The sequence below is a fragment of the Gavialis gangeticus genome, unplaced genomic scaffold, assembly GCF_001723915.1.
Source record: "Gavialis gangeticus isolate Ggan-Ray unplaced genomic scaffold, GavGan_comp1, whole genome shotgun sequence".
Lineage (NCBI taxonomy): Eukaryota > Metazoa > Chordata > Crocodylia > Gavialidae > Gavialis > Gavialis gangeticus.
Window position 1 is genome coordinate 454919 of NW_017729021.1, and position 18319 is coordinate 473237.

Sequence of the window (18319 nt, forward strand, 5' to 3'; positions counted from 1 at the left end):
CCCCCCCGGTCTATACCGCACAACAAAGCAGAAGGGGAAGCACACGCCAGAGCCCTGAGGAATGACGGGTCCCCGCTGTGTTGACAGCCTTAATGAAAATGTCACTCTTTTTGAATGATTGCATTAAGCTAATGGCAATACCTCACATGCCTAGAATGCCCCAGGGATCCACATAGCAACTACTGTCCCTGCAGAGGGTCCAGCAATGAAATGCAGTCACCCCCAGGCTGGTGGGGGGGTAGCTATTACATTGCAATGCTGGATGAGTCTGGAGAAGAGGAGACTGAGGGGAGATTTAATAGCCGCCTTCAACTCCTTGCAGGGCGGTTGCAAAGAGGATGGAGCTGGACCGTTCTCAGCGGGGGCAGATGACAGGACAAGGAGCAATGGGTTCCCATTGCAGCAAGGGAACTTGAGGTTGGATATTGGGAAAAAAAAAACCTTCTCAGTAGGAGGGTGGTGGAGTGCTAGAACAGGTTACCCAGAGAGGCGGTGGACTCTCCATCCTTGGAAGGTTTTTAAGACCCGGCTAGAGAAAGCCTTGGCTGGGATGATGTAGTTGGAACTGGTCCCGCTTGGAGCAGGAGGTTGGATTAGATGTGACCTCCTGAGGTCCTTCCAACCCTCATTGTCTATGATTGTATGAGCTTAAGAAGGGCTTTATTCGGTTGGAAAAGCTGGAGGAGTTTAAGATGCAGCTTCTCTGGAGTAGGCGAAAGCTACTTCTGTTTGTCAGGGGTTGATGGTCTGAAATAAAAAGAGTGCACGGTGAAGGGGTGTCACAAAGGGAAACAACAGAAAACAGGGGTGGGGTTGGGGGCAGAAATCCTCCTTAGAGGGAAAGCAGGAACAACTATTCAGTAGTTTTCTTGAATACTGGCTTCTACCTTGGCAGTAGTCTTTTCCTGGAGGGGAAGGGCTGGTTGGCCTTCCCAGTGGAGATACCTCACCACACAGGGGTAGGACACAGCAGCTCAAGCTGGTGGAAGAAGAAGCAGGAAGCAAGTGGCACAAGGATGTGGCTGTCTGGGTTCTTGCACCCATGCTGTCTGGTCGTGATGAGACCTGCTATAGGAAACTGGTGGAAGTGACCATCAAGGCTTATGGTAGAAGTGATCTCTTTTATTAGACCAACAAGATTTTTGCAAAAAAAAAAAAAAATTCTTTAATTTTTTTGCAGAAATTTTAGTCTAATAAAAGAGATCATCTCTACTATGAGTCCTGATTGCCTTTTCCTCTAGACCAATATAGCTACAACCCAGATACTTGGTGGAAGTGAGGCACCTAGACAGGTTAGAAATCCCACTAGCTCTTTTAGCTACCTTTAAAAATCTGGGCAAAGGAGCTCACTTTAAGGCCTAAATTAGCTTTAATCTCTTCACTCCATGTATGCATATTGCCCTGCATGTGTGTGTGTACACACGTGTGTGTGTATACATGTGTGTGTTTGAGAGAGAGATGTGTAACCACCATACTCTTCCTTTGTTTGTTCCCTACCAATGACTACCCACTCTGTTGTGGCCCTTTCTACTATCCGTGGACGTGTGCTTGTCCTTGCAGTTGTCTCTTTGATGGTAGCCCCGACTGGAGAAGGAGTAACAGAGAAGAGAAGAGGTATTTAAAAAATCCCATTAAGAGTTTGTTTCCAAAATGCCATGCGACGCCGCGTGATGCTGTGAGGTTTGCCTATTCCCTGGCAGGTCTCAGAGGCTAAACGGAGAGCGCGCAATTGTCCCAACTTGCGAGGTGTGACATGCGGTCAGAGACTCGACGCAAGTCAAATTTGTCAGCTGCAACTTCTGTGCAGATTTAGGCTGAGCAAAGCCATTAGGGAATCTGCATTTGGTGCGTTGTTTGGATAAAAGAGAAACAAACGCACGTATTTTTGACATCCCTGAAACAAAATCGCTTGATTGATTTTTTTTTTTTTTTTTTTGCAATTTGAAATGCATTTGTTTAAAAATGGTTTTCTGAACATTTCGGGACAGTTTTCTTTCAAAATGACAGGAAATGAAGTTCTATTTTTTTTTCTTGTTTTTAATTGCCAGGGAAGTGAAAGTTCATTTATTCACTGAGCTCTAGCAGGGGCTCCTGGTTTGACATCTCTGAGAGGTGGAACTACTGAGCCTCATCCCATTCCACACTGACTCCGAGGTACAGTGTTATTTAAGCCATGTCTAAGCCAGCACATTTTCATTAGATTTCCCATATTTTCCCTAATAATCATAGAAAAATAGTGTGGAAAGGCACCGCTGGAGGTCACAGCCAGTCCAACCCCCTGCTCAAGGCAAGATCATCCCAATCTCTTTTGCAAAACCCATGGCTGCCCTAATTTCTGCTCAGCGCCACCAGTCCTAGTGAAGCAGTGGGGGCACCGGTGGTAATACCATGACATGTGAAAGACAAGGATTTTTAGGGGGTTGTCTTTTTATTGAATGAACGGTGTAGTTGGGAGAGATTTAAACACCAACTACAGACATTTTTGAATGCTAACTCTCAGCCTACTCAGAATCACTGGAGTGAGGCAGACAGATGCTTTCCTATTGGTTTTGGGTGCTAGTTTAGTCTCTGGGGAGGGTAAGAAAAATGGGACTGTAAAGAAAATCAAGCTGCCTTACTGCAACGGGGCTCCTACCCCATCACTGAAGCAGAGAGGAGGCCACGGAGCAACCTTCTGGACAAACTCATAGTGTCAGAGGGCCCTTGAATAAAATGATGGCTTGCCCCGGGTGCAGTCAGCACTGACAGACAGAAGTAGTGGGTGAGATCACCCAGAGAGGGGCATATAAGCCCAGGGCCTGAAGCAAGGGAGTCCAGTCTGGCTCTGCAGGCTGCAAGCAGAGGTCCAGGGAGGAGCAGAGCCTGACCGGACAAGGAGGAAGGACTCCAGGCTGCAAAGAAGCTGCAGAAGCCCCTGCACCACCAGGAACCCAAAGACAAGTATTTGGGGCCCATGTAGGCTGCCACGGCATGGTGTTAACCCAGGGTGGGGAACCTTTTGTTTGAGAGAAGATGCTTATATTTTTCTCATTTGTATTTAAATACTGGGTTGTGGCTAGAGAGGTGGAGGAGACCACCAAGAAGGGTGCCAAGGGCACCCCACATGCCTCCTAGAGGCAGCCTCCCCATCCAAGGTGTGGTAGGTGAGACAATGGGCTGGGACCCTGAAATGCCAGAGGGGACAAGCAAGGTGGGTCCAGGCAACCGCCATCGGGTAACTTTGCTGCCCCAATGTTGGATGCACTACAGTTCCTTATGATGGCTGTCCCCCGGCCTAAATGAAGATCCCGACTGGCTGTGCTTCGCTTGGAAGCTCCCATGCAACCACAATCTGGCATCGCAGGTAAAATCAGCCTGAGAAGAAGGAAAGCCATATTTTTAAATACAGTTTAAATTCTGGTAGAGCGATGCCTTTAAATCCTTCAGTGTGCAGGCCGAGGCAGATGTGCTCCGCCGGCTTGTTCTGACAAGCTCACCTTGGCCGAGGGGCCAGATCTCAAAGAGCTGCAGTTGAAGTTTAACTACTTAGGATCGATGTTTAGATCACACCACGTACTGGGAATTTAAACAGGAGTATCTTTATTTTAAAGCATAACACTTACTCATCAACAAGCTGCCTTGTCTCCCTCGAAGGGGTAAATTATCTCCATCTGAAAAATTGATTGGATTCAATTGTCAGAGGCTGTATCTGCCCAGACTTCACAGCAGCCTTTAACAAAGTGTTGTGGTGGAGCTGGGTTAACAGGCTGCCTATGTGGCCAGTGAAAATAGGATCAAACTGGCCCATGTAGCAAATGTCGTTGCCTAAGGGCTAGAACCATTCTGATGCAAAAAGGCACAACCCCAGCAAAATCAGTGAAGGTGCGGCATCTTACTCCAAGACTCATTTTAGCCTGGACTGTTTGTTTGTCTGTATTGAGCAGCATTTTTCACCTGGTTACATGTCAGTGCAAAGAAAATAGTGACTTTTTCCCCCACTGTGTGTCTGTAAAGTCATGCTCACAATTCTCTTCTGGGCTGTTTTGCAGCTCAGAACTGTTTGTCCATAAAATGCTTGGATGGTAGCGATACTCCTGTTGAAATGTAACATGCTGGCACTTTGCAGGGTTTAATGCAAAGACTGGTCTTTGCCAGAAAAGCAGGCAAATGCTATGTAACTTTTATTTTTTTAAATGAAGTAATTTGGAATGACACCTGGCCTTTATTTTACCTCTGATTAATAACAGCATCTAACAGATCTCATCAGCAGTTCTCTTTAGTAAAGATGTTAGTAGCATTATCCCCATTTAAAAGATGGGAAAAATGAGGCACCAAGCGGTCAAGCAACTCCTCCGGGATGGCTAGGCGGACCAGTACAAAGTCCAGGTTACAACTCAGGCTTTCTGCATCCAAGTGCACTGCTCTACTTGCTAACTAATGCTGCCTCTCAAAAAAATATCATGGGCAATCCCTTGCAATTGAGGACGATTGTCTTCCATGATTGTCTTATCTGTGAGTCTGAAGATGGCTGGTGAGGCCCAGCCAGGATTGACTGACACTGTTGCAAGCTCGGGCACTTGTTTCTGTGCAGGGCGGGTGGCTCTGGATTTTTGATTCAGTCCACAACACGCTGTTTCTGCCGCTCCTGCTTTTCCATATCCTGTTGTTGCTGTAAGGTTTCAAAGTGCTGAGATCCTTGCAGCAGCTCTTCCTCCTTTTGCCAGGGTCCTGGGGGATAGTCTCCCATGCGTTGACAAGGATGTTGCATTTTTTCAAGCTGGCGTTGCGGATGTTCTTGAAGCACTGTCTTTGACTTCTCCTTGAGTGTAGGCCTTGACCAAGCTGGGAGAATAAAACTTGCTTTGGCAGTCTGGAGCTGGACATCTGGTTGATCCGGGCAGCCCAGTGCGTTGATGTTGGAGGAGCATCGTCTCAAAGCTCATGGCGTTTTCTTGCAAGAGGATGCTAATGTTGGTGCATCTGTCTTCCCACTAGATTTGAAAGATCTTCTGCTGGCAGCATTGATGGTAATTCTCCAGCGGCTTTAGGTGTCTCCTGTACGTTGTCCATGTCTCAGCTCCATACAGTGAGAAGGAAATGATGGCTGCTTGATAAACCATGAGCTTGGTTTTGGATCTGATGTTGCGGTCTTCAAACACCCATTTCCTCAGGCATCCGAAGGCTGCGCTTGCACATTTGAGGCAATGTTGGATTTCTTCACTGATCTCGGCCTTCTGCGAAACATGGGACATTCCCAATGTTCTCCAGAGAGTCTCCGCTGGTTTTGAGTGGTTAGCTAGGAAAGTTTGGCATTTCTTCTCCCCTGCCTCAAAACTTGGATCACTTTCAAAGTGGTGGAAATGAAAGCAAAAAACATCTGTCAGATTTGGCACGGTGGTGCTAGCTTAGAAACCAGGTTGGGCCCATTTATGCTGGGAAGCCACACTGTGTTAGATTCACATTAGCCAGGTGTGAACTGCAGTCTCCATGTCCATGGCAGGGAAATGTTTGATGTCTGCACTGCTACGTCTGCCAGCCCAAGCACCCACAACGTCTGCCCAGGGAAAGCCAGCTTGAGGCCTAGGGTACCATGAGAGCTGCTCTGGCTCACTTGCAACCAGGCATCCTGGAGCATCCTACCAAGCCATTTTAGAGCCAGCCTATGGTTCCCTGATGCAAGCTGACCCCACTGTACAGTCAGAGGTGCATGAAAAGGCAGGAAAACTGCTGCAGCTCTACTGTTGTGGATGCCTCTAGGGTAGGGGTGGGCAAAATGTGGCCCAGGGGCTGGATGCGACCCTCTAGGCCATTCTATCTGGCCCGCGGGGCCCCTAAAAATTTAGAAAATTAATTAATCTGCCCTGGGCTGCCTGTCAAGTGGTCCTTGATGGCTTGCTGAAACTCAGTAAGCGGCCTTCTGCCCAAAATAATTGCCTGCCCCTGCTCTAGGGGGACTTTTGGGATTCTTCTCCCCGCAGTCTCCACAGTATGGGTGCACAAGAGGGTGGGGAGCCCAAAGAGTCCTTGTCCGTATCCATTATATCCCCTCTTTTTCTTCAAAGATTTTTCAGTTTATGCCAGTAGAGATCTGGCAATAAAATAAGGGGCTGCAGCCAGCTTTTATCTGGTCTCCCTTCTTCTATTCCACCCAACAAAAATGGGGCGCAGTGGAGAATCCTGTCCCCATAGTGTGCTGCTTCTCCCACCCCCTCCACATCCACTCCCCAAACAACCCTAATTCCCCTAGGGATCCAAATGATCATTGCCACACATCTATGAGCCTGGAATGGTAGGTTTAGTAGCAAGGTCGCCTCCAGACAGGGCTGTTGCTCCAAGCGCAATAGGAAGCCTTCTGCTTCCAGCTTCTGTAGGCAGAGAATGGGTGCTGTGCCAACACGGCTCCTGTTGCTGAAAAATAAATGCATAAGAAGTGAATTAAAGCTACTCACGGTTTTCAGGTCTCTCTGCCATATCAGTCGAGTTCGTGCAGCTTTGATTTCACCTTGCTGAAGGGGCTCGGGATGCCTCTGCAAAACTCTCGACTACAATGCCGAGACGCTGCCTTGCTAAACATTTGAAATCAAAGCTTGCATCCATGTCAGGGACACGCAGTGCTAGAGAGGGGTAAGCCTCAAATGGGCAGAGGAGCATCCGAAAGAATAGATCAGCACTCGCTTTGCTCTTTATAACAGGCTGGGGGTTTCATGGGCCATGGGTGTCTAAGAAGACTTCCTGCAATGGCTGATTACAGCCAGGTAAGAAATGGTATAAAAGCAGCTTTACTAGCACGCTGCATCAGCATTTCTGCTTCATTGCCAGGAAAATCTGAACATACCGTATGTCTGTAGTGTTAGAGGGATGTTGTAGCCATGTCTGCTTCTTTCTTAAGCCTTAGGAAGGACACTCTGTACCCAAAAGCTTGTCTAAACCTCTTCCAACTATGCAGTTGGTCCAGTAAAAGATATCAGCCGCAATATGTCTATCGAGGTTTAAAAAAAGGAGTGGACAGATGACATACAGATCTGTGCTGCTGCAGTTCATTCACATCTGGAAAGATCAAGGGCAAAACTAGACACATGGAAGTTATACTGATGTTCATGCCATGTCCCTGCAGCTGATTCCAGGTCAGCTGTTTTCACAAGGCAAATGGGCTGTTTCTTGCCTCAGTGAAGAGTGGCAGAAGTGGCTTCCTACTATGTGCACATACTCTCAGATAACTACTCCAGCCACTCTGGCTCTGGGTACAGTTGACATCAGTGTACCAAAGTGATGTAGATTACACTGGTGTAAACACGTGACGTGTCCACACATAGGATCTAGGAGAAACGAAGGAACAACAAAGTGATTCATAGAGCCCTTTCCAACTTTATAAGAGGTCGAGGCTTTGCCTAGATCATGGCTTGAGCAGAGGGCAGAGGCAACCGGCTGCTACAATCCTCCCTCCGCCCCATTTTTAGGACTGTGAGCACCAGTGACTTGCCCCCTACCTTTAATGTCAACATGGCAGCAAGCACTGCATCGCGTCAGCCTGTTCTTATCAGAAGCAAGGTAAAAAAGATGCCGGAAGTGTATTGATTCAGGGTGCAGTGCTCTTTCTTCAATCCATCTCATCCTGCTTGCAAAGGGGCTGTCAGCTACTACAGGATCTACAGGGATCCTAAATACATACGGCTATTCCCGTAGTATGTTATGTAAGATTAGGGGTGTCCCATGTCTGGGATAAATCCCAATTAAGTGACTGCATTCTGCCTCCCTCGAGCTTCCCTCCTTTTCCCTGGACTGTCCTGTACTGTTGCTGTGTGTCGTTAAACCATTGTAATGCTCCACATCAGAAGAGTCAGACAAAATTATTCCTGCTGTAGACATTTGAGGCCAAATTGTCAAGAGCACAGGACCCACAATCCAAGACTGGGTTTCTAAAGCACCTTAGTGTGTTGGGCTCGTTGGAGAAATCTGGCCCGAATCATGCCTGCTGAGTCTTGCTGGAGATTATGTCCATACATGCAATCGTGTCAGAGGCTGGGTGCCAGGAATTTGGGATGTAGCCCTTTGGATTCACCATTACATGGGGCCCATGGCTGGAATAAATGGTAAAGCCCTGTGGATGAAAGATGGGTCAGATATTCACATAAACTTCAGGCCAACTCCACCGTGGTGCATGCTTACATGGGCACAATTATGGCCCAGTGTCATCTGTGAACATGCAAGTGATTCGGTATACACACAAAGCTATTTTCCTTGATAGTCCTGGTCAGGTAGGGTTTTTTTCAGGCATGCTTAGATAAAAGTGGCAGAACATAATAAGGGCTGCATCCTCAACTGGCTTATAAAGCTTAAGATCAAGGATTTCTTCAAACCCAGCACTTTCCCATTCTTTAGCCTCCAAAATGGAAAGCAATTAAGTGATTTTTTTTTCAAGAAGCTGAAGATGATGCTGTAGTACAGAGACCTGGTTTTAAAGAACATTGTATAAAACCACATAATATTGACCCTGGAAGCAAACATACCTCCCTAGGTGGGAAAAGATCTCTTCAAGCAGGGAGACACAAAACAGGTTTCAGAGATCTAGCGAGTGAATTTGAGCAGTTTGTGCAAACATGTTAGATCACAGGCCCACTTAGAAGAAGATGTTGATGGGTTTTCTCACGCCGCGGGGCAGAGCAGGCTGGCAGGACGGTGTTACCTCATAGACTCGTGCACAGTTCAGTACAGCGAGAACTTGGCTTAGGAGGGTCCAGGATTGAGATAATAAGGAAACCAATGTTGTTTTTTGCCTGGCTGAATAAGAGGGGCTTTGTTCAGGGGACAGGGCGTGGGTCACGGGCAGAGCGGTGGGAGAGAGATTTTCTTTCGGCTACCTGCAACTAAACTATGAAAGGAATGCTGCCGTCCTGCAGGCTCCTTTCTGTCTTTAGAAATGGAAAGAGATTAACCAGCGGTATTGTTTGATATTAACTGGGCTAGAAAACACCTGTGAAAGGTTTGATTGTTTGTCTACGTGAGTCACTTCCCGATTCAGATGAATAATGGGCAAAACCCTTAAGGGACCCACAACCCCTGCAACTTCCATGGAAATCAGTTGAATTCACTGCCTCTTCTTTGTCCAGCAGGCGTGCTAAGGGTCATAGCAGCAGCCTAAATTCAGGCACTTCAAATGCATGGGAAAAAAGAGAGTATCTGCCCCAAAGAAGGTACGATCCAAGTATAAGACAAGAGAAAATGGGTGAGCACCGGCACTAGATACAAAGACGCACTGTTGGCAAGCTGGATAGGAAGTGATGCCACCAGACAAACCTGGCGTCTACCCGTCTGTTGTGATGTTCACACTAGGCATTCACAGATAAGCAGGAAGGTGTTGATTTGATATTTGGGACACAGCAGCTGTCTCTTTCTGACCTGTGCAGATGCTGCGGGGTGAATGGTGCCTCCCGGTGTTCCTACTATGGGTCAAATTCCAGTGCTGGTAGTGGATCACCCATTTTTGGTATGCCCAACATGACTAAGAATTGGGAAGAGGCTGCTACCAGGGGCAAATCCTGCTGCGTGAGTCAATGAGCAACATTCATTTCCCTCCCACGCTGGGGCATGGTGCTTCTTTGATGGGGAAGAAAGGCACATTGCTGGGACGGGAGATGCTGCGGGTATGTCACATGGTTGAGGGAAAAAGCCCTGTTCACTCACTCCCACTCTATACACATTAATCCTGGAAACAAGGCAAGGAGAGGGACCCTTGGAGATATGCCAGGGTGTCTCCTTGAGCATGCGAGAAAACCTAGGTCTCAAGCACCATGCCGTGGGTAGCTGCAGAGCACCCACGCTGCCTCATTTTTGGAGACGAAGCAGGGCTAGAAATGTACTTCCAACACATGCCTCTGAGACACAAGCGTCCTCGTGGCTACGTGGAGGTGGGGAGCAATGTGGCTGCGTGGGGATGCCAACACTTTGCCCAGAAGGATCTCACCACCTAATAGAGATAGAGGGGATTTCTTCCTCTCTTAATGCAGATGTCATACTCCTCTGGGTCTACCAGTGGCAGGCACTTTGTACTCCCCAGTCATACGTTTTGTGATCCAGGGGCAGCTGTTGAACTTCACGCAGACTGAGATTGAGACATCTGATCAAATATATCCCTCCTCCGCTAAGCTGGAAGTGAAGCCATTAGGGGAGTTTTAGATCGACTTGTTTATTTTTACTGCTCTGCTAATTGAATGCAATCCTGAATGTCTTTGGCATTGCGCACACGACCTTTTGTCAGGCTGTCCTCGGTGCGAGGCGGCGTGGGGATTCTTTACTAATGCGTGTGGCTTCTTCTTCCAGTAACAGACACATACGTATCCCGCTGAGAGCTGGAGCCAGGCCGATAGATGGGGCTCGTTAGTTTTTAATTGGGTTTACCGAATGTGGAAAAATGAACAAATAAAACCTGAGAGTACTCGAGATACAAAGGCATCTCTGGAGAGAGGGATAACCAGTGGGAGAGGATGGCAGCAGACTCTTGCGGGAAGCTCAAGCGGTTAAGTTGGTGCGCCTGGTGGAGAAGAAAACACCTGCTTGGTGCTTCCATCAAAGCCCAGATCCTGGTTGTGCCAGGAGTAGATTTCCCTGAGCAAAAAAGGGATCATGGCCATCTTCACCAAGCCCCCTAGACTTTTATGGTGAGGCAATGCACCAGCTCAATGAGTTGCTTTCGAAAGATGTGAGCATTCAATGAGAAGCTCTCCACAATCGGGAGACCAGCTTTGTCCTAATCAGGCACTTCAGGAAGCTGTGGGCGAGCCACCCAGACTCATCTGCTCCCCGTTCAGCCCTGCGAGGGGCCAGGGGTGCAAGTAGAAGAGCAGCCTGGCCCCGTGCTACGCTCTTCCTCGTCAGTGCCCTCCGGAAGTCGCAGGATAAGAAGCAGCCAGATGGCAGCCAGCGTAGGGCCTCGCAGGGAGAAGCTGAAGGGTAAGTAGATATCCGCCCTCTGTTTGTGTATCTAGCCCCTCTCCTGTGATGGGTTTGGTGGTTGCAAGCATCTGTTAAGGCACCTTCAGCTCCTTTGGTTGCTGTGGGCTTCCTCCAGACAGTCTGAAGCCCACCCTACTACTTCTTCAAGCAGACGGTTGTAGACCCTGCAAATATTAGAGGCAGTTCCTATCACCACTTGGGAGATGTCAGGTCTGTAGGACCCTACTGGGCATCATGTCCCGTTATCTTCTTAAAGAACCACACTTCTTTTTCTGGATTCCCTTTCCATCTCCAACATCCAGCCATATCCCCCGATGGCAACTCATCCATCCTTCCCAGTGGGGTCCCAGGAATTAGTCTTAGCAGTAATTTCTTTTGCACTGCCGCTTGTATAGACTACGTAAATCCTATGTTTCTTTCTTTTTGGGTGGGGGGGAGAGGTATCATCCGTGGAAGGAGCATTTTAATGGGATCAAACTAGCTTGGGAGGAGGGGACAGTGGATGAAAGTGAATCCTACAGCCTTAGCAAACAACGTCCATGGAACAGGAAAATATTATGGAGACATGTCTTCCTTTCCTCCCCAGCTGTGAATGTTGAAAAATGAATGAATAAAAATGCTCAGGGATCTGTTCAGAAGTGGGAGTCGCTACCCCCCCACCGCAGGCACATCACAGTGCATAATCTACCCACTAACCATCACTGCATGTGCAGCACAGTGGGCTTTTTACACCAGCCCCTATGCATGCAAATCATGTTGTGCCATTTCCACGCCACCTGCCACTCCATATACATTTCAGGATGTGGCCGGCACACCACCCACCACTGCAAACGCATTGCATTGTGCAGTCTACGCACCACCCGCTGCTGCAAAAGTCTTGCAGCCTGTTGTCTCTCCACCCCTGCATATCCTTTGCACTGTGCACTGCTTGCCACTGCATACACAGCAGGTAGAAAGAGAAAATTACCAAAAAAAGGGCTAAAAAATAAGAGGCTCTACGAACAAACGGTACCTTTTCCACATGGCAGGCCAATGTCTTTTGTGGCTTTAAATATGCTCTGCAGCATCCCTTGAGAACGCCTACCACCTCCTTTCTTTCTTCATTCCTGGGGACTTCCCAAGCCTAACTCGGGCCCTTTCCTACTCCCTAGCCCCCGCCTCTTGTTATTTCTTGTCCAAGGTGTTGTCTATCTATCTCTTTGCCTCCCCTCTCCTGCCCTGTCTCTAAGAGTCCTTGTCCGTATCCATTATATCCCCTTTTTTTCTTCAAAGATTTTTCAGAGCGTGGTGTATTTTTGAAAAAGCCGTCTCTCCCCTGGGATCTGTTGAGTTGTTTGTAGGTCTGTCTCCAGTCGCTTGCCCTCCCAGATACTCAAGGTAGATGGGCTCCCCTTCCACAACACGGTCGTATCCTGCCTTAGCAGTTTGAGGTGGGTTTGCAAAGCAGTTTTTCATCTTGCCCGCTCTATCTCGCATTACGGAAATATGCTCATTGCGTGTGGCATCCCAGGCTGAGACAGAATTCAAGCCCAGGGTAACGAAACAAAATCTAGCACTGCAGAACAGCATACTTAAATAACAGATTTCTAAAGGCTCCCAGGCTGACAATCACCCACAAGTACAGCATCGTTCCTGCAACATGCAGCACTCCAGGGAATATACTGAAGAACTACTCAACTCCCCCAGAGAAACTGCCAACAATATAGGAAATAAAAGACCACTAAACTCAAGGTGAGGATGAATCATGTGGCCCGTAGGGATGCTTGAAGAAAGCTTTGATTATCTTGTACTTTAGTGAACGAGCATCTCTGAATTAAAGGAATAGAAAAAAGCACGTTGCTAAAAATATAGGTAGCACAGACACAGGAACATGCAGATCTGGGTCCTCTTTGATCACCACTCCTCTAATCTTAGTATGAACAAAACACTGTCACCAGCCCTTAACATGTAGTTTGTACAGCACGCACGTCCTTCACAGCCTAAATATCTGGGCAGCACTCTCCCTTCTGTTCAGATGTTATGAAATGCTGCCTGGACAGTATGGACTATAGGGACTGCATGGACTGCAGAAATGCGCATGGACAGCATGCGCTATAGGGACTGCAGAAATGCAGCATGGGCAGCATGGACTATAGGGACTGCAGAAATGCAGCACGGGCAGCATGGACTATAGAGGCTGCAGAAATGCAGCATGGGCAGCATGGACTACAGGGATTTGCTTCATGTCAATATAATTGCCGTCCAACATACAAATTACAGTGGCCAGGACTGCCCTTCAATATACAAATTACACTGGCTGGGACTTAGGAGACCTGGGTCTTATTCCTGGCTGTGTGATGGGTCTTCGGACCCATCTGGCAGGTGACTTTGCTTCTTTTATTTCTCATTTTCCTCTTCTGTACAATGGGGATGATGGTACTGATGTGTTTTATGAAGGGCTTTGTGATTAAAAGTGTGCGATGCGAGGGAGGTATTACTTTTTCCCTCCAAATACGCATGGCAAAAATGTGAAGGTTGCAAAGCCAGGCAAAGGTTAGAAGATTCAGAGTGAAGGTCACCCATGCACTGTGACTTTGGGCCCCTTATGCCCACCCCTGCTCTACACTCAACAGAATTGAGTGCTTTTTTGCTCTTCCTTCAGCAAACATACCCTGAAAATACCCTGTATGACCTTGATATGTCCCAAATAACCACATTTACCAGCTACATACAACATGGAAAGCCTGAGGACAAATACAAGCTTCTGCTCTGGTGGGCTTCTGAAACACAGAAAACTGTGAGAGCCACTACACAGACCACAAACTATTTTTGTTGGTGATTGCTGTGGCCCACTTTCTGATAGGGGTGAGACACCTGGAGCAAGTAACTCCAGTCCTTTAACAACTGCACTGGCTCCCAGTAGTTTTCTAGGCACAGTTGAAGGGTGCTGGTCTTGACCTATCTTAAATGGTCTGGACCCTACCTAGCTAAAGGGCCACCTTCCCTTTTTATGCCCCATCGCAATCCTTAAGGTCAGCCTAGAGCAACCTCCTGCAAGTACCACCAGTGCACCAAGCCTGCCCGGTTAAAATTGTGGGGCATCATTCTCAGTTTTAACTCCTCGGCTCTAGAAATCCTTCCTTCTTCAAGGCCTGCCAGATCCCAAGCCTGGACATCTTTGGCAGCATTGTTAGACCTTCCTATTTGGGCAGGTGTTTGGCAAACAAAGCTAGGTCGAGATGTCGTTTAATGGGTCTCTTTTATTGGGACAGTCTAGTTGCCTTCTTAAATTGTTTTCTTTTCTCGCTGTAAGCTGCCCCAAGCCTTTGTTGGGAAGAGCGGCATATAAATTGCATAAATAAAATAATAAATATTTAAAAGTATGCCGCCCCCCCACCCCCTTCCTACACACTGCATTCCTTATGGAAATTTCTGTGGCATTCGCAGTCTAGTATTTGACTATTTCATACACATTAGTGGATGCATCTTTACAAGACTGTGGGAGAGGAGCTGATAAAATTGCCCCAGTTTTACAGGGAATGAGGCAGAAATAGCGAGGCTCGTATTGTCAGAACTGCCCGCTGCTCATCCGGAGACCCTAAGGACCTGATCGGGCTGGGAACTTGGCATCCATACAGCAGTTTGGATATTCAAAACACAGCACTGCTGTTGTGAGTGCTCAGCATTTCTGCAGTTCTCCTAATTAGAATAAAATACAGCGGAAAACACCTGAACACCAGGGGGAAATAAGACCAGAGATTTTGTCACAGGGATCCACACTGATGATCCACCTTGGGTCTTTCTCAGAGCGGGACATGTAGATCCACAGCAGAGATCTCTAGCACATGAGTCACTGGTAGCGGTAGAAGGTTGTTGTCCTCTGTATGGACCAGGCGGTAGAGGAGGACGAGGTGCTGCTTTTGCCAGTGGGTTTCACAACTGCCTGTAGAGGAAGGGTGAGACTCAGACCCCCGGGGTTGACTTCCAGGGTCTGGGGTGGTTACAGACTCTTCTCTTGTCCACAATCCCATTATACCTCTGCTGCTATCCGGTCTCTCTGTTCCTCCTGCCTCCTTCTCTTCCTGCCCCTGTCAGCCCAGCTGTCTCTTATACCTCTTCTCCCCTGTGTTCCCATTCATCCACCTCCACCAGCTCCTCTGCTGCCTTCATCCTCTGGCTACTGAAACTTAAATCTCTCCCGATATTTCTTTTTTGATCCCTCTGCTTTCCAGTCACATGCCTCCCTTGTTATCTTTGCTGCACGGACTTTGGCATTAGGGGCAATAAATATAAGAAAAACAGTTTTCTTGCTGTCTCCGCACATAACAGCCCTTGGCTGCCGGGAGAAAAAATCCTCCAGAAAGCCACATTTCTGCAGCCCTGGTCTGGAGCATGCTCAGTGCAGAAACCATCTGTGCAGGATTTAGCTACTAGGTGTGAACTGAGATTTTTTGGAGGATTTGAACTTGGCCAAGTTTGAGAACATTTCCCCAGAGATGGCAAGGCTGATCCTAAGGCCACCTCCTTGGGAGAATCAGAACTTTTGCTTTTTTTAAGTTAGGAAAATAATGTACGTTCCCATCATCTTATGTCCTGGAAATGAGTAAAAATAATAATTACGAAAAAGAAATCCAGCTAGGCAGACTCTACCTTGGAAAATTTCAGCTCAAACTGTTGAAGTGCGTGCTTGCCACAAGCCAGTGAAAACAGGGCCTTATAATACAATGACGTCACCATTCATAAACGTATTGTGAATTGGAGAGTCTCCCGTGGTTTTCTTCATCTCCCAGCTCCTGGATGCATATGATTAGACAAGTAATTCCACTTCTATTTCTTTAAAAAAAGATATCCCATAGTTTGTAGCCTGCGTGGTTGCAGGAGAGAACTTGAAAACATGACCCTGGTACAATTTAAAGGCTTGGAAATCCAAATCCAAATAAAAAGAACCCAAATTATATATATATATAGAGAGAGAGAGAGAGAGAGAGCTCTATATACACATACATATATATACATATATATACACAGATACAGACACACACATTTTCTATATATATACACACACATACACACACATTTATATATATATGTAAAATGTGTATGTATGTATACCCAAATGCCAAATATATACATATATAAAATGTGTGTTTTTAAGAAACATGATTTTCTAAGATAATCATGGTTTTAGGAGCCTTGACTCATGGTATTTGAATGCCTGAGGTTTGCAATCCTGTAATGGAAAGTGTTGGGCAAACTTAACTATAAGCACTGCTGGCGATTGTGCCTAAAAACACACTGTTTTGTTTTTCGATTTGAACCTCTGTGTCTCTCCGGCTCTGCCAGGGTGTTGTCTGTTTGCATCACCCTTTCTGTTTTGATTTTTCTGCTTCAGTTTTCTCCTTGGAGGAGAGGGTGAGCTGTATGTATTTAAAGTATCTGTGTAGTTAGGGTACAGCTTGATTTTGTTTTATGCCTTTTTGGAAGAGAGTGGCATTTGCTAACTGCCGCCAGGCTGGCCTTTCTATTTCAGTACAGTTGAGTACTGTATGTCTCTCTATTTTGGTCTCAACAGCGAGCTACTTAAAGAGTGTTGGGCCAGACCTTGAAATTTGTGCATGTTCATTAGTCTAGTTTATTATTTGCATTGCCATAGCAAGCACATGGTGCACTTAGCATCCAGGCCCCATTTTCCTGAGTGCCAGACAATGCATATAGCAAGAGACAGTTTCTTCCCCCAAAGGGCTCGCAGTCCAAGCCCCCTAAACCCGAGAACACTTAGGCACGTATATAACTACGTATATGACTACTCTCACAGGAGTCCACTGTCTCCTTCCCTAAGTTATAGATACATTTAAATGTTCTTGATGCTCAAGGTTCATTTTAGGACAAGGTGCAAGAGATCAGTGCAAGTGCCAGAGTGGAGAGTACCGGGCTGGGTACATAGATCAGCGCTGTGCACTCTTAGCAGGCTCTGAGTCCATTTTGCCTTCGATGTAAAATAGCCCAGAAATACAAATATCAGTGTTTTCTAATCCCTTATGACCTTATGCTGACCTCTTCTCCAGCAGTGATTTTTTTACTGCTTGCCGTTTCCCATAGTTCAGCCTATTGCATCACAATGGCATTATTTTCTCTGTAATCTGCATAGTTGTTGGTTTTTTTTTTTTCTGGGCTAGCTTTTATTTTAACCTCATATGTCTGGTTTTGTTGTTAATCCTTTGGGCTCGCAGGCTCTAAACTTCCATTTTAGAGGAGTGGGATGCATGTAGGTCAGGACCGATCTGTGCTGGGGGAGAGGCTGGGAATTGGGAAAAGGTGATCTGTATTGGGCGTGCGGGGAGGGTGGATGGATGGACGGGACTGTAGCGATGAGATTCGCTCTGAAATTGCACAGGGGAATATTTTTGGTGCCGGGTATTCATGACTGTCACCTCCCCCCTACTTCTGTTTGGGTTTAAATTCATCGCTTGGGAGGAAAGCGTAAACCTGAAGCTTATGCGAGGCTCCCTATGCCTGACAAAAGGGTGCTTGTGCCCGAAAGCTTGCAAAAAACGTTTTTTCCAATTATTTAGTTGGTCTAATAAAAGATATCATATTAACCCAAAGAACCTGGCCTGCCTGTGTCCTTAGACCAACACAGCTACAACCAGCACCCCTAAACCTGAAGTTTTTATACGTGGATATGGAAGTGTTAGGTAAGAGGGACCTTGGGGGTTCGCTTTCCCCAACCTTAGGGCAAAGATCAAGCACACGTTCAGTACCCGAAGGGGAGCAGGTCCCCTAAGCCACTCGCACAGCTGAGCGTCGGGCACCCCCGATCCTGCCCCATTTCAGTGGGTGGCAGCTTTTCCCTGGCAGGGGCTCTGGCCTCCGCCCTTGGGATCCACCCTGGCCTCTCAGGAAGGTGGGGATGGCAGGGGAGTCACTTGGGGTGGGGGTAATTTGAGGGAAAACCCTCGCCTGCTGGGGCCAGCAGCACCGGGAGGGGGCTGCCGGTCTCCAGCTGGGCAGAGCTGGTGTGTGGGGGGGGGGGCAGGGCTGACTCACAGATTTGGAATTGATTTGGCCCATTGGTCTTGGAAGAGAGAACATTCAAAAATTTAAAAAATTAAAAATCTCCAGCTTTAACCCTTCCCTGCCCAAGGGAGTGGTCCATGGGGGGGGCTTTAACCCTTCCCTAGCCATCTCCAGCTGGGGAATGGTGGGGGGGTTAACCCTTCCCTGCCCATCTCTAGCTGGGGAGTGGTGGGTGGGTGGAGGGGGGGTTAACCCTTCCCTGCCCAGGGGGGTGATCCATGGGGGGCTTTAACCCTTCGCTGCCCATCTCCAGCAGGGGAGTGATCAGTTGGGGGGCTTTAACTCTTCCCTGCCTGGGGGAGTGATCCATTGGGGGGGTTAACCCTTCCCTGCT

At 47.5% G+C, this 18319-nt stretch overlaps 2 long non-coding RNA genes across 2 annotated transcripts in view; one reads left to right on the forward strand and one right to left on the reverse strand.

Moving 5' to 3' along the window:
- LOC109295600 overlaps positions 1-18319 on the forward strand; it is a 176143-nt gene that overhangs the window by 35549 nt on the left and 122275 nt on the right. The gene's annotated exons all lie outside the window — the stretch shown is intronic.
- Positions 3029-15467, reverse strand: LOC109295601. Its single transcript, XR_002096781.1, has 3 exons — positions 14638-15467; positions 7467-7591; positions 3029-3354 (listed from the first exon to the last, which is right to left on the reverse strand). It is a non-coding gene; the product is annotated as an uncharacterized LOC109295601 (long non-coding RNA).